This window comes from Bos grunniens, chromosome 17 (assembly GCF_055505025.1).
Source record: "Bos grunniens cultivar Pamir isolate PY7600 chromosome 17, Bosgru_T2T1.0, whole genome shotgun sequence".
NCBI classification, from domain to species: Eukaryota; Metazoa; Chordata; class Mammalia; order Artiodactyla; family Bovidae; genus Bos; species Bos grunniens.
Genome location: NC_141181.1, coordinates 15232859 through 15248719, shown reverse-complemented (window position 1 = coordinate 15248719; position 15861 = coordinate 15232859). Strand labels below are relative to the sequence as shown.

The 15861-nt window shown below is 43.6% G+C and overlaps 1 protein-coding gene across 3 annotated transcripts in view; it reads right to left on the bottom strand.

Moving 5' to 3' along the window:
• INPP4B (inositol polyphosphate-4-phosphatase type II B) overlaps positions 1-6930 on the bottom strand; it is an 853196-nt gene extending 846266 nt beyond the window's left edge. For all 3 annotated transcript variants that reach the window (XM_086346584.1, XM_086346591.1, XM_086346583.1), the window contains exon 1: positions 6855-6930. The gene's annotated coding sequence lies outside the window, so the exon portion shown is untranslated. The remainder of the gene's footprint in view (positions 1-6854) is intronic.
• Positions 6931-15861: the final 8931 nt, after the last annotated feature.

Below are 15861 nucleotides of genomic sequence, written 5' to 3'. Positions count from 1 at the left end.
TAATCTAAGAAGCCTAACGCAGTCTTTGGTTTATCAAGCACATACTAATAGCTACCTGACTATCTATCATGTTCAAGGAACATTACTGCAGGCTTTTTAAAATATATATATTTCTGTATTTACTTTTGGCTGTACTAGGTCTTCGTTGCTGGATGCAGGCTCCGTCGTCGTGGAGCACTGGCTTACTTGTCCCATGGCATGTGAAACCTTCCAAGACCAGGGATCGAGTCTGTGTCCCCTGGACTGGCAGGCAGATTCTTAACCACTGGACCACCAGGGAAGTCCCTATTGTACACCATTGCTGATTAAAAAAATATGATCAAGAACCTAAGTTGAAATCTATTCCTTAATTATTCAACCTGCCATATTTTCCTGAAACAAATTTATAATTTGTGCATCATTTATCTCATGCCGAGATTCCTAATTTTTTTAGGTGAAATATGTAGTGTTCTCACTTCAGTAATTTTTAAAAATCGCCCTTCATATGATACCTATTTTTGTAAATAACTGCTTCACAAGTATATTTTCTTTAATAAAACTTCTAGGATTTGCTTCCCAAAACTGCAGGGAGGGGAAAAGTGAGTGAGATTGTAGATGAAACACGAATGGCCATGATTTGACAATTGTTGAAGCTGGCTGATGGGAATGTAAGAGCTCATGGTACTCTTTTTTTATTATGTTTAAAGTTTTACATAGTAAAATGCTTTCAAAGAAGTATTATTTCTTAATTACACCATTTCACGTGGATCAATTTGTCCCTTGGTTTCCATTCCTACAACTGCTGCATCCAAAACCATGGCTGAAATACACACCATATTGATCTTGAAGAGGTTCACATCAGGCGGTCATCCAATGCATAGGTCCCCCTTCCGGTGCACAGATGATGGAATAAATTTTAATTCTGCCCTGGTCCATGATTTAATCATTCAGCCAAAGAAATGGATGCCGACATCCAGATTAACCAAGAAGTGGGTTGGATAAATTTCAGCTGTCACAATAAAGTAAATTACACTGCTACATGGCTAATCCAATTTGGTCACTGTGGTGGCCAGGCCATCACTATTATAGAGGACATTAGGGAACTGCCAAAGTGTCAGTGAGAAAATCTGCACCTTTTTTTTTTCTTTTCTGCATTGTCCCAAAGGCAATAAGACAGAGAAAATGAACAATTACAGCCTTCAACACCTAGAAAAAAATTCTGCTCAGCCCGTTTAATGAGAGGATTAAGATTAATGCAAATGGTTAATACAACGTCTGTTTTAGAATGACCATTTGCCAGGGGTGGGTTTCTATCGTGTTCACTTAATTTTCTTTTTCCCTTTCTTTTACCCGGTTACAAGCAGAATTTTGGCATGTTTAGGTCAATTAACTCCTAGCAATGCCTCACATAAGCAGACCTCACATAAAAGCAGAGTGTGTTAAATATTACAATCAAATCTTTAAAGTATTACAAATAATAGATCTTCTAAATATACTGCTACTGCTAAAGATTCAGCTGTCTGTTGATTTTAGTTTCATTAACTTGCTCATGATATAAATTCCGTGTAAAAGAAAAGCTTTAATAATAAATATATTGCAATTATTAATAAAAGGACTCATAGCTACTAAGCATTACATAGTGCCACCTAGTGGTGACTGTCTCCTCTCCAAATGGACGCCTTCTGAAAAGCAGAAATGTTTTATTTTAAAGCAAACTTATCCAAAAAGACAGCTCTAGAACATTTATTCATAATTGCTAAAAGGAAGAAGGCTATGAGGGAGAAATGAAATTACATATACCATAAAATCATCACTGTCTCATAAATTTGGGTCAAAAAAGATTTGATTAGATTAGTAAACATAAAAAGTTATGGATTTTGTTAATGAAGACATGAAATTTTTAAAAGGTTACTTTTTAATACTATGTATCAAGTATGTAACATATTCTATTATGAATGTGATATACACCAGTACTCAAAGTGGAATATATGGTTATCTAGCAAGTCTGGCATATGAAGATATTCAAAAGGGCTTCATAGGATGTTAAATAATCACAAATGATACTTTCAAGCTTTCTTAAGGTCATAGACTCCCTCATCAATGGGTTATTATTTCAGTTTAAGATGTCGTTGGTTTTTAGTTATACTTTATTTTCACAGCAGTGAATAATTTTTGTAGTTCCGTTGTGTTAATTGCTCAAACCTGTCTCTGATCTTTTGACTATAAGAGTAAAGATGCAAGAAAATGAAATGAGAAACATGTGACAGACTGGATTAAAGAACGGGTTGCTATAGAGAACTTGACTATGGTTAAGGGAGTACATTTTATTTGCTTTACAATGGTAGTCTCCAATTTGGTCTACTTAATGCACGGTAACTACTTATCTTAAGAACTTAGGTGAAAGGTAAAAGACTCACATTCTGTCACTTGTTCATTGTAGCAAAAAATGCTCAGAGGATTCCCTTTAAATTATTGCTGCTTTACTTAAAAAAAAAAAAATCACAGTCTCTTTTGAGACCCAGAAAAATCTCAGGTTCTCCTTCTAAAGTACTTATCATCTATAAACAGTGGCTGCATTAAAACAACTCATATATGGACATTTTAAAGAACTATATTTTATGTTGATCTGGGGATGTTATTGTTGTTACTCTGATCACTCAAAATCAGAGTGAGTATTAGGGCTTGCCTGTATATCCCAGGAACTTCTTCTTGGAAACGTTGAAAATAGAGCACATAGCTCAGACTTATCATCTATAAACAATGGCTGTATTAAAACAACTCATATAGGGACATTTTAAAGAACTATATTTTATGTTGATCTGGGGAAGTTGTTGTTACTCTGATCACTCAAAATCAGAGTGAGTATTAGGGCTTGCCTGTATATCCCAGAAACTTCTCCTTCTTGGAAACGTTGAAAATAGAGCACATAGCTCAGTAATTTCAACACGAGGCCTGTTGCAGAGCTCCATGTTAACAACCAGAAGGGCCGGTAAAGACAGAAAGAAAGGTAAGAAACAAATGAACAGAGGGAAGGAAAGAAAGAGAAAGAAAGGAAGCAAAGGGAGAGAGGGAGAGAGGGAGAGAGGCAGGCGAGGGGGAACAGAGGGAGGCAAGTTCTCTCTTGAAATCATTAATTTAGATAATTCCCAAAGGAATCTCTGATCAAAGCCACATGATCTAGACAACTTCTCACGACTTCCTTTAATCAGCTTAACCAAATAAATGCTGCCAAGTCTGTTCCACTTAGTCTATTTTGAGGTCTATTTTGAGGCCTCTACCACACAGTAAGGACACCTAGCAGGCAAGGCTGCCAATGCAGGAGACAGAATTTACTCAAAATATTGCAATTTAAGAAACTCAGTTTGGAAAACATGATTCAAGAACTCATTTTACATTGAAATTCAACTCTTCATACTATGTTGGGGTTATATCTGTCAGTGTTCAGTAAAACTACAGTTAGTTGGAAAAAACAAAGTCTGAAGTTTCAACTACTGGATAATCCTGGGCCTTATGGTATACCATGTATGATAAGCTACTTCTAGGAGGTAAGACAGAAGTTACAATTGTGCCTTATGTAAGGAAAATTCCACAGCAGATGCAGGTACACAAACAAGATAGTTAAATAATGAAACTTCACAGGTATTTTAAAATGTTCCTGCTGGGCCTACAAGGTCATGGAAACATAGAAAATAAATGAACTAATAAGTCTTAATCCAAATGACAATTATACCTGAGACTCTGAAGATTCCTTAAAATTTTCTCCCATATCTTAATGTGTTTTTAGGTACATACATACTGCATTTAAAGTTTTGGAAAACAAAAGCTATGTGCAGCTTGCATTCAAAAATGCAATCATAGCATCATCATTTGTATTTGCCTGAAAATAAATGTTTAAACTGAAATTATTTGTCTGATAACCTCATTTATTAGCCTGAATATGAAACTGTGTATATTTATGTGTCCTAAAGAGATCTATAATCAAAGATTTCTAACTCAATATTAAAAAGTAGTAATAAAATGGCTATAAAACCGATTCCCTGGGGCTTCAGAAAGATAAATAGGACACATTGAAAAATTAAGGTATGGAATACAGAAGAGACAAGTACAGCTTTCAAATAAGTGAACATTAATATTAAACTTGAGATTATTTAAAACGGCACATTTCTAGCTATTAAAATTCCCATGGTTATGAAAGACAAGAGTTTACACAGATTACAAAAATTATGATATTTGTATATATAATATTAGTACTGGCTAGGGATTTTGCACTATGAAATTAGAAAATATAATAGATATTCAGTAAGCATTTCACTCACTATTATCTCATAATTTTTTAAACTTTGTATTCTCAGATGTCACCTGATAACTGACATCTATTCGGTTGCTAAGAGATATAAGATCAGTCTGGACTTTTTTCTTTGACTTCAGGAGAATCACCCTGTTGGGTTTTGTCTTAAAGTAGTGAAAGTTACTTCTGTCACCATGTGGGGATTAATATTACTTGTACTAGAAGAAACTCCCAGGCCTCAGAAAGGAAAGGAATTACTTTCCATTTGCACAATTTAGAACAAATATCTGGCTTTTCTCTAAGCTTAATGATTTTTCCATTTCACACATCTCAAATATAATAGCATTATTTTATAATCAAATTTAACTGATGAGTCTGTGTTATGAGTATTTTGACAAAACTCTTATGGGATATGAAGTCATTCAGTCAATTTACATCCCCAAAGTGAAGCTCAAACCCAACATAGAAAGTACTTTCTGCCTATAACTTTGACCATGTGTTTCCTTAAATAGCTGGAAGAACAAGACTAAACTTGGTCTCTCTGGTTTTTCTTGTACTTTATCAAAGGATCAAAAGCAAAACACAGTTATAAATATGTACATCCTAACTGGTCATTAATTTATCACAAATAAGTATTGATTTGCCTAATCACAGAGAACAGTCTTCAAAAATAAGAGCAGTATTTCAATCAGCACATAGTATTCTGAACAACACTAAGGATCTAGACTCTCTTCTCATGCACAGTTCATAACCTTTCAAGGACAATGTTCTAAATCACATTTTAAAGAAATATCCTGAAAAAGCATTCCATTGCAGTGGCATTGTACATTACTACAGATCCAAGAGGTTCAGTTTTTAGTGCTCAAGTACATATCAGGAAGCCATAGATGATTTACTCTAATTTTACATCAATGCTTTACCTTACAGGAGTACACCACAAAGAAACACAAGGTAATGCATTTCTTTGTTTATTAAGTAAGGCAATGCCCACTTACCCAGTCCTGTTTTTACTTAACTTCTTGCACTAGCCAGCTGCCCTCTTGGTGGTTCCTTGCACCTTCTATGCCCGCTTTAGCACAGACAGATTACTACTATTGCTGTTCCAGGATCCATTAAGAAAATCCCTATTACAATCAGGGCCTTTGAAATGTAATCCTACGCTTACAAACAAACTACCTAGTGCCCTTCTTGAGGTGAAGAGGGCAATCGACACCCCTGTCTGCCAGGTTTTCACTTAGTTTATAGAGCCACACCTTTATAAACAAGTTCTATCAGGAGAGGAAGGAGATATGCAAAATGTTTTAACACCTGGAGAGAAGTCGTAATGTAATGTAATGACCTCACAGAACACACCTCAGAAAGAGGGAGGAAACTTAGCTCGGCTACAGGGGTTAGGGGGAGACAGGCAAAGTGAATCTGCATCATTAAGACAAGAGTAATAGAAAAACCTCCCAGGTTTTTCCAGTAAGTATGGGGCAGCAGCAGCAGCAGCAACAATCTAATCACTATGCACATCCTCACCCTTATAAACCTCTTGTCCCCAGACAGTAACTGCCAGTGCCTCTCCACAGAAACCACCCCCTAAAAGGGAGATTTCAGAGGCATCGGGAGAGGCAAAAGCAGGTACCTGGAGCTCCAGCTTTCTGATCTTAGTCCCAGCTGCAAGCCCGAAAGTCCGTTCAGGAACCAGCCCCTGGCTCCTAACATCCCCGGCCTGGCCCTCTCTGCCAGAGGTGCCAGCGCGCCCGTGGACTCTGCAGCGCAGTTTTCAGACGCCAACCAACCGTTCTTCCCCGCCCCGCCACAACTCCCCCCACGACCACGACCCTCCAGCCACTGCCCTCGCTTTCTAACCCTTTTCTTGAGACCTCTCAAGAGATGCCTGGTGGCCAAGAAGAGACGTACCCCGGGCTTCTTTGCCAGAATTGAGTTTCTTGGAGTGGGATGGGGGTGGTCATGGAGAGGGGCTCTTTAGGGAAAAACAAAACTTGAGGCAACCGAGACCCCAGTATCAATCATCTTTACTCCCACCTCCCACCCCCTGCCCTTGCCTTGAAGACGACTTCTCCCTAGGCGGGCGGCGGCGGCAGCTTAGCCGCCGGGATGGGGCTGAGAGCGCGTTCCCCGGGCGCCCGCAGCCTCTTCAAAAGGACCGCGAGGGTGGGCGCAGCCTTGGAAGGTCAGGGAGCTCTGAGAGCTCCGAATTAACGCAGGGCCCAGAGAGCGAGGGTGAGGGGGTGAGGGTGACGGTGAACCTCGACCGGCGCGCGGCCCCGGCCAAGGGGCTCCAGGCCAGAGGGTCCGCGGGTGTCAGGGGTACCCCGGCAACCCAGGTCAGGCAGCACAGCACACCACACCCCTCAGGATCGAGGTTCTGGATGGGGCTATCGGGGCCGCCAGGCTGAGAAACTTGATGCCAGACAGACAAGCTCTACCCGCCCCCCCCCCCGGCACCCCAGGCAGGACGTGCCCCCGCGCTCTCAGTCAGACCCGCTCCAACGTCCACCCACCCACGGATCCCCCACCATCACCCAGCCCACCCCGCCAAAGCCCCCACCGGGCCCTCGGGGCCCCGGCGGGTAATTACCTCTCCCGGAGGCGGAGTGGGGGGCGGCAGCAGCAGCGGCAGCAGCAGACACTTTTAGTCTGACTTTCCGGCGTTCGCTGGCGAGCCTGTGAGCGCCGAGCAGGAGCAGTAACCTGCTATTTATAGACCCGAGCTTCAGCACCCGGGGCTGGGAACCCGGAGGAAGCGAGCCGGAGGCGCGGCGGCGGCGCAGGGCGCAGGGCGCGGGCGGCGGCTCCCGAGGCTCCCGTGCCTCCCTCGGGCTCCCGGGTCCCGCCGCGCTCCCAGCTCCCTCACCGGCCGCGCGCGCCCGGGAGAAGTTATCGCCGGCGCGGCCGCCTCTCCGGCTGCTCACACGCCCCCTGGCACAACCGCTACTTTCTGCCCCCCGCCCCACCCCTCCCTGCTCCTCTTCCTCCTCCTCCTCTTCCTCGGCCCTTTCCCAGCGGTCTCCTCCCAATGTCACCGGCGGCCGAATAGAGGCAGCGACGGCAACCACAGTCTCGAAACTGGCGCAGCTCGCTTCCCGCTACCGATGGAGTGGAGTTGGTGACCCGGCCGCCCAATCCACAACGACCCTGACACGCGTGCTCCGTGGGTGGCCTCCCTGCTCCCCGACCTTCTGCTGGGCCCCTCTGCTAGCGGGGATGGTCCCCAGGCTGGGCTGCTGGGTTCGCCGCTGCGGAGCGCTTTAGGGAGGGGTGACCCGAGGCCGGCACACTGCTCCTGGGGTCACCGAAACCGCAGGGTTTTTAAGCCGCGGTAAGAGGCGCCCCGGATCCTGGCTCAGACCCAGGTGGGGTCGGGAGAGAGTGGGAGGAGGTGTCCCCTGTTCCCCGGACTTCTGCCTGCCACCGCCCTGGGACCCCTGTCTCTCGCCACTCCTTCGCCGGGGCCCAGGATGAAGTCGAGAAGAGGAGACCTGGGCACCGGCGAGGCTTCCAACTCGGCTCGGTCCCCGGCCACCCACCAACAACCCCCACGTCGCGGCTCGGTGACTGAGGCCGAGCCGCTCCCAACAAACATGTGACATGCCTTGGGCAGCCCGGGCGCTTGGGGACAGATCTACACTCAGCGTTGTTTGGGGTGTCGGGAAAACAGGGTACGTAATCGCGCAGGCTGCACGGAGGCTAACTCTCCTCCACCGCCTAGCCCACAAGCCCGCAGGCGAAGGCAAGCAGCCGGGCTATTCCGGGTTGTGGGGTGTGGGGCAAACAGCTCTCCCCATCTGCGCCTTACAGGTGCCACCTGGCGGTTCTCTTGGAGAGGTTTCCACTTAGCGGCTCAAAGGTAATGGGGGTGTCGGGAAGGTGAGCGCCGGTCCAGACAGGCACCCTCAAGCCTTTCCCCTCCCAACCAGCACTTTACATTTTAAAAAAGAAGTGAGAATGCTCGTACGGCTTACAGTTTGTTCCGCAGAGAGACCGGACTCCCCAAGTTGGGACGGAGAAGTCGATTTGGGTAAGTCAGGACTCAACAGTTACACAAAGCCCGAAGCTGGAGCTGCCCCCAGCTGTCACCTCTGCTGTCACTCCCTGCGTCTAGGCGTCCCTTCACTCCGCAAGCACTGAACTGCCTCTAGAGTGGAAGCTCTACCGATGAGAGCAGAGACTTGGGTGTTTGGTTTTGTGTTTTCTATTTTTTTCCCCCCATCACTCTTCTCAGAACTTGAAACAACGCTTAACATCCTGTCGCTTCCATATATGTTTACAGAATGAATAAATAAACATTATGGACCAGAAACTGTGCTTGGCTCATCCTCCCCCTGCAGCCCTTCCCCTTCTTTCTCTTCAAGCTCTTTCTGCTACATTCAGCTACCATCACAGGTGAGGTGGATGGAGAGAAGCCGAAACAAAATAGGCAAGCAATCCATGCGGGCCCTGGAGGATAGGGATCATAACTGAGGAGCCCATTACACAGTGAAATTTCCCCTCCATGGGGTAGTACAGAACACACTCCTCTCAAGAAAAGCAAAAAAACAAAACAAAAACAAAAACAAAACCACCTCTGTCATACTTGGGACTTGATGCAATGGATAAATCCTGTTTGTAGAGATCTAATGGCTAGATGAGGCAATTTTCTCACTGGGCAGGAGTTTCAGCCTTTTTTTATTAAAAAAAATACAGAAATATTGAAAGAATATCAGAATATCAGGGTGCCAGAGCTTTGCCACTAAATTGAAAAGATGTTTGGCATAGCTGTCTTCTAACTTTGAATGGAGATTTGGGTGGATGGTGTGGGTGTGTGGGGCTGGGAGGAATGTCCATGAAGACAGTGCCAGAAGTATTAAACCTTTCCTTCTAAAAGACAGAGCTGTAAAACAGATGCAGCAACTGTCTTTGTGGAAATGAACACTTAAAGTGAGATACCCAGAAAACGCTCTTATAATTAAAACCAAGACATTCATCATGCTGACCAAGACCTTTTACAGACCATTCACAGGGCTGCTGGGGAAAAGGCAACATACCTATGCATATCATCTAGGAAGTTTAAATTCTAGGCAGAGAGGATGAAGCAAATACATGTACCACATGACATTTTAAAAATCCATCCATCAGCCTGATATTTACCTTTTTTAGTTATTTGGCAGTGTTTCCCTTGAATAATCTTAGCAGATTCAGATTCTTCTATGGCTTATTAAACTCATTCAGCATCCATTTTTACAAACCTTGGACTTTTAGCCACTTGTGCCCTCAAAACATAACTCCATTTGCCAATGAAGGACAGAATATTTTTCATTTCCTTTTGATGTATCTTTATAGGGACACAGGTCAAAGGTGATTCCCAGTAGTTACCTTGCAGTCTAAAGCAATAAAATCACCGCAGAATCTGCAGGGCTGGCATCACACCCTCCTTTTTCAGGGAAGTAGCTCATGCTCCGGAGAAGGCAATAGCACCCCACTCCAGTACTCTTGCCTGGAAAACCCCATGGATGGAGGAGCCTGGTGGGCTGCAGTCCATGGGTTTGCGAAGAGTCGGACACGACTGAGCGTCTTCACTTTCACTTTTCACTTTCATGCATTGGAGAAGGAAATGGCAACCCACTCCAGTGTTCTTGCCTGGAGAATCCCAGGGTCGGGGGAGCCTGGTGGGCTGCCGTCAGTGGGGTCGCACAGAGTCGGACATGACTGAAGCGACTTAGCAGCAGCAGCTCATGCTCTTTCTTTGTATAGATTCATTGTTCCTGGAGATTTTTATTTCCGATGAGATAGCTACGGTACAAGGAGGACTCTCCACTTTTGTGAGCCTTCGTCATGAAAAGTCTCCTCTAAAATATAGTATCAAGTATGGCATAGTGGTTTTTTGTTTACCACATCAGTTTATTTATACTAATGGTAACTTTGTAGGTCAAGTCCGTTTTCATCCCAATTTTTAAAAACTTAGTATCGGGAGAGTTTTGATATTCCAACAATAAGATCATTTCTTGTGTGTGCATATGTGTATGTGTAATTAAATCCATGGGAGATGTTATTAGAAATAGAAATTTGACCCAACTTCAGTAAAAGGGGTGGAACTTATGTAAAGACACTTAGCTATCCATGGAATCCAAGTTTAAGAATGCAACTGGGTGTCAGTGATAACTTGGAAATAGAGACATGCATTAATGAGTTTCTCTTTCCTTTTCTCCCCCTACCCTACCTGCTCCATTCTCTCTCCTCCTTTGCTCTCTCTCCCCCCATACACTTTCTCTGCTTCTCTGGTGTGCACTGAGTTACATGATTACTCACAGGTCTTGAACTTCATGACCCATGGGCCAGTTCCAGATTCTCAAGGAAGTACCATGATTGACTGCCAAACTCCAATCCAGACAATCATGGCTAGGGGGCATGGTCAAGTTGCATTCCCACAGCAACTACTGTAGCAATCACATGGATAATAGTGGTGGGCTGAGGCAGGAAAGGAAGGAAAATATTCCCACAACATGGGGAGGGGTTCCTGACCCCCTCCCCTGACCACTAGCATCTCTGAACATTTGCTGTTCTCTGAATAATGGCACAAAGGCAGATGGGGGTGGGGAGGAGAATGCATATGCATGTTTAAATCCTGAGTGACAGATAATGCCTCTTGCTCATGGGAGTATCCTAAGATGCTGGTCCCACTAAAAGTAACAGAATGATTTTATGATCTTTCGACGTGGGACTAGATGAGCATGAGGACAGAAACAAGCATTTCACAGAGAGTTTACTTTAGCGCCTCTTTTCATGGCAAATTAAATAAGAGATTTTTTCTTTAACTGAAGGAAATGAGTGTGATATCATTTACATTTATCAAAGATAAACATTCTGCCTTCTCATTTACATAAGAGTTATTTCTAAAACGTATATAAATTATATATTTGAAATCAAATCATATATCAAATATAATTGGATGGTGAATCGTAACATATTTTCAGGTCAGAAACCACTTTTGAGAATTTGAAGAGGGCTGTGGACTTTCCCTAGAAAAAAATATGAGCAGATGCACACATATTTTTTTTTAATTTTATTGAAGTATAGTTGATTTACAATATTGTGTTAATTTCAGCTGTACAGCAAAGTGACTCAGTTATACATATGTTCTTTTTCATATTCTTTTCCATTACGGTTTATTACAGGATATTGAATATAGTTCCCTCTTCTACACAGTAGGACCTGGTTGTTTATCCAATGCATAGATACTAGTTTGGATGAACACATATTATAGCGGGATGATAGCTAACATATTTATTTGACATCTGAAACTTCACATATCGTGTTTCCTTTGAGTTCCTGCAACCAATCACATCTGAATAAATGAAACAAGGACTCCAGATTCTTCAACAAAAGATACCAAATGCCCAGTAAGTAAAAAAATTGGTCAGGAGGACTTTCCTAGTGGTCCAGTGGTTAAAATTCCGAGCTCCCAATGCAGGGGGCATGGATTTGATAGCTGGTGGGGGAACTAAGATCCTGCATATGCCATGTGATGCAGCCAAAAAAAAAAAAAAGTTGGGGGTGGGGAGCGCTGGAGCATATGTGAACTTGAGGAAAGAGTCCCACCACCCACAACTCCTGCCCTGAAGAGATCCAAATGAGTGGACGTAAGGCAAGAAGACAGAGTTCTTAGAAGGATAGACGAAAGTAGTAACAATGGGGAGAAGCTAGGATCGCTGTTGCTACTGTTTAGTCACTAAGTCGTGTCGGACTCTTTCTTTGTGACCCCAAAGACTGTAGCCTGTCCGGCTCCTCTGCCATGGGATTCTCCAGGCAAGAATACTAGAGTGGGTTGCCATTCCCTTCTTCAGGGAATCTTCCCAACCTAGGGATCAAACCTGTGTCTCCTGCTTAGCAGTCAGAGTCTTTACCACTCGCCACCTAGGAAGCCCGCTGCTAGGACTCTCACAACAAAATACTCCAAATTAGCTGGCACAAACAACAGAAATAAATGTCGCATAGTTCTGGAGTTTGGAAACCCAAGATCAAGATGCTGGCAGAGCTGGTTTCTTCCAAAGCCTCTCTCCTTAGCCTGGTGCCTGCTCACCTCTGTGTCCTCACGTGGCTTTCCTGCGCACCAGCACGGCTGTGCCTCTTTTTGTGTCTAAATTTCCTCTTCTTAGAAGGGCCACTTAGGACTGGGTTAGAGCCCATCCTAACAGATTCATTTTTAGTCTGATCACCTCTGTAAAGACCTTCTCTCCAAATAGACAGCCACATTCTGAGGGGTTAGGGCTTCAAATATATGAACTGGGCAGAGGCACAATTCAGCCCATAATTGACAAGAATCAAACTCCAGAAAGAGTCTGAGAATGGAGATGAGATAGAGATCGCCCCTATATATTGAGAGCCCAAGAGTAATGAAATTTGTGTCCTGTTTTCCCATTGGGATATTTTGGGAAATCTCAATCTTGAGAAAAACCCAGAACACAAAGGTATAAAGTAGGAATATAAATGTCACCAGGCCTTGCATGCTTGTCACTTAAGTCACTTCAGTCGTGCTCGACTCTTTGAGACCCTGTGGACTGTAGTCCACAAAGCTCCTCTGTCCAAAGGATTCTCCAGGCAAGAATACTAGAGTGGGTTGCCATGTCCTCCTCCAGGGGATCTTCCTGCCCCAGGGATCGAACCCACATCTCTTACGTCTCATGCATTGGCAGGCAGGTTCTTCACCACTAGCATCACACAGCCTTGCCAGCCCCCTGGGCTTTCTCATAGTGCCTAAGTGCTAATGATGAGGTGTCTGCAAGCTGCAGGAGGCTTGGAAGTTAGTGGGGAAAGAGCACCAGCAAAACATGGAAAAGGCCACCTAGGAGGGCGAACAGACACAGGACAAGCAACAGAGTGGTCTGCTGACTGGTATGCAGAGATGTGGCTACCATTCCGTGGCATGGCACAGGGCAGGCTTGGGGCCAAAGCAGGGACTTCAGAATAGTCAGTGGCTGTGCCCTAGAGCAATGCCGTGTGTCACTCACACCTGGAGAACAGAGGCCAAGTCATCTCTGCAGAAGATGAGAGAGATCATCAACACCCAGACGTGTCCCCCGGTGTCATGATGCTCCAAAAGTCTCCCCAGGACCAACAAGCTACCCCAGAGGTGAGAGAGAAAGAAGAGAGGGAATAAAAGTGTCTAAAACTGGTAAGTTTTAAACCAGGATAGGCTTGCTTTAGATGACTGGAGAGGACTAAGAAAACTAAATGACGTTTTCTGTTTCGGAGTACAAATGAGTGCCTCTAAGTTAATTTTACTGTAGAAAACTGTTTCACTTTTTGTACCTGAGATTTAGGGACTATTGACTTTTAAGAATAGATCCTTTACACTTCACATGTGTAACACACTTTCAAGAAGTCTGTAAATCTCTTGGAATAGCACCACGAGGGCTTCCCAGGTGGCTCGGTGATAAAGAATCCACCTGCCAGTGTAGGAGATGCAAGAGACATGAGTTTGATCCCTGGATCGGGAAGATCCCCTGGAGAAAGAAATGGCAACCCACTCCAGTATTCTTGCTTGGAAAATACCATGGACAGAGGAACCTACCAAGCTACAGTCCATGTGGTCACAAAAAGTCAGGCATGACTGAGCAACTGAGCACCCAGGCATGCATGTACCATCTATGAATGCAGATTAAGAATAAATGCCCTAGGGGATCTGGTTTTATTAATCTGGTTTTATGAAGAATCTTTTTTAACTGAAAAAATACCTGTTAATATATATAATTTTCCACTCATGTATTATTTGAAATTCTATTTTCTGAAAGAGTAGTGTCTATAAGTTACAGCACAATGGCTCATGTGCTTGTGTTTAGTAAATGCCAGAGAAAGAACAGAATCATAAATAGAGAAATTATAGACAATCACTGGGTAAAGATAGCTATATTCACATGGAGGTGACAGTATCATGCTGCTTTACTTTGAGAAATAAAAAGCTTTCTAACAGAAGTCTTCAAGATGAAAACATCTGAGTTAATTGTTTTTCTTCTTCCCCATTTTCAAGCAAATACTTTTTATTACCTAATTATATGTCAGTAGTGTCATAAAATGAAGGAGAAGCTACATGTCAGACATATTTGTAGGGAAGGCTTGTGGTAATCAGGGCCATTAATTGCAGTGATATTTCTGAATATTTTCTTATATCTTGTTCATCAGTGTCTCTCTCTTGCATTCCACTCTTAAACATACAAACAGATTCTTCTCACCCTATTTTCAAAAATTTCCCTACATCCAATATGTGTGTCAATTTCCTATCCTGGGTCCCTTCTTCCTTGGTATAATCAAGCTCTGTCATCTCCTCATGAACTGACTTAGGCTGGAATAGACCAATTTTGATCACCAGAGTAAGGCAGAACTTGTATCTCCATCTCCAGAGATGCCTCTCCACCAAGACGTAATCTGTGGGACTTCCCTGGTGGTCCAGTGGTTAAGACTCTGTGCTCCCACTCCCCATGCAGGGGGCACTGGATTTGATCCCTGGTTGGGGAACTAAGATCCCTCAAGCTGCTCAGTGTTGGGGGAAAAAAGACAATTTGTTTTTGTTCATCAAGACAAGATGTGTACTTTGTAATCAAGTTAGGGCTCAACCATGGTGTTCCCATTCACTGGTTGTGTGACCTTTGGTGAGTGCCTTCAAATTTGGGGGTCACTTTATCTGAAAAATGGGGACAGTAGTACCTACCTCATAGAGAAATTTTGAGACCCCCAGGACACTACAAGGACACAAAATGAGCTGACACCCATCTTGCCCACGCGTCTACCAGTATCCTCTTGCCAAGACTGAAGAACACGGACAGGTAAGGGGCACAATGAGAGTTTCAATGTGAAACCTTCTAATGCATATGTCTGCAACTCGCTATTTTCACTATTACCTACAACCTGACATCTGTCACAGAGATATTGATTGGCACCTGTAAAGAGTCACATGGTTTTGAAGAATCTGCCTAAAGTCTTGGCATCTGAGAGGAGAATTTTCCAAAAAGCTTGAAATATAAACCTTCTGCAAAACCACTTCTAACTCCCAGTCTATCTTTACAACTCCGTTCCCTATTCAGTTCTAACAAGCATTCCCAGAGCACCTACTGTTTGCCAGGAATTGTACTAAATTCTGGGAATAAAGAGGTGAAGGAGGAATAAAATTTGTCTTCAGAGAGCACATCATTTACTAGGTTTAGACTTGACTTTTCTAAACCTAGCCTCTCAATTTATTTCTTTACTACTCAATTCACTTGAACATTACATTTATTGTCTTATACACAGAGGGTACAGGGGCAACCCAGGGATGAGCACAAAATTTAGTCGAAAGGACAGAGTAAGGATACAAACAGGCATAAAACAAGTAGAGAGATTAAGCTGGCATGCCATGAAAATCAAGAGACGAGAAATCAAATCTAGTTGGAAGGATCAGAAAAATCTTCACGAAGGAGGTGCTGTTTGATATGTGAGAGATTTCAGGAAACGAGGTTGGCACAGATTCCACAGGGAGGCCTTTCAGTACATGGTGTGTGGAGAAAACCTCACCCACCAGAGCAGTCCTTCTCATCCACTCCCAGGAGTTATTGTTCAGTCGCTCAGTCGTGCCGGAC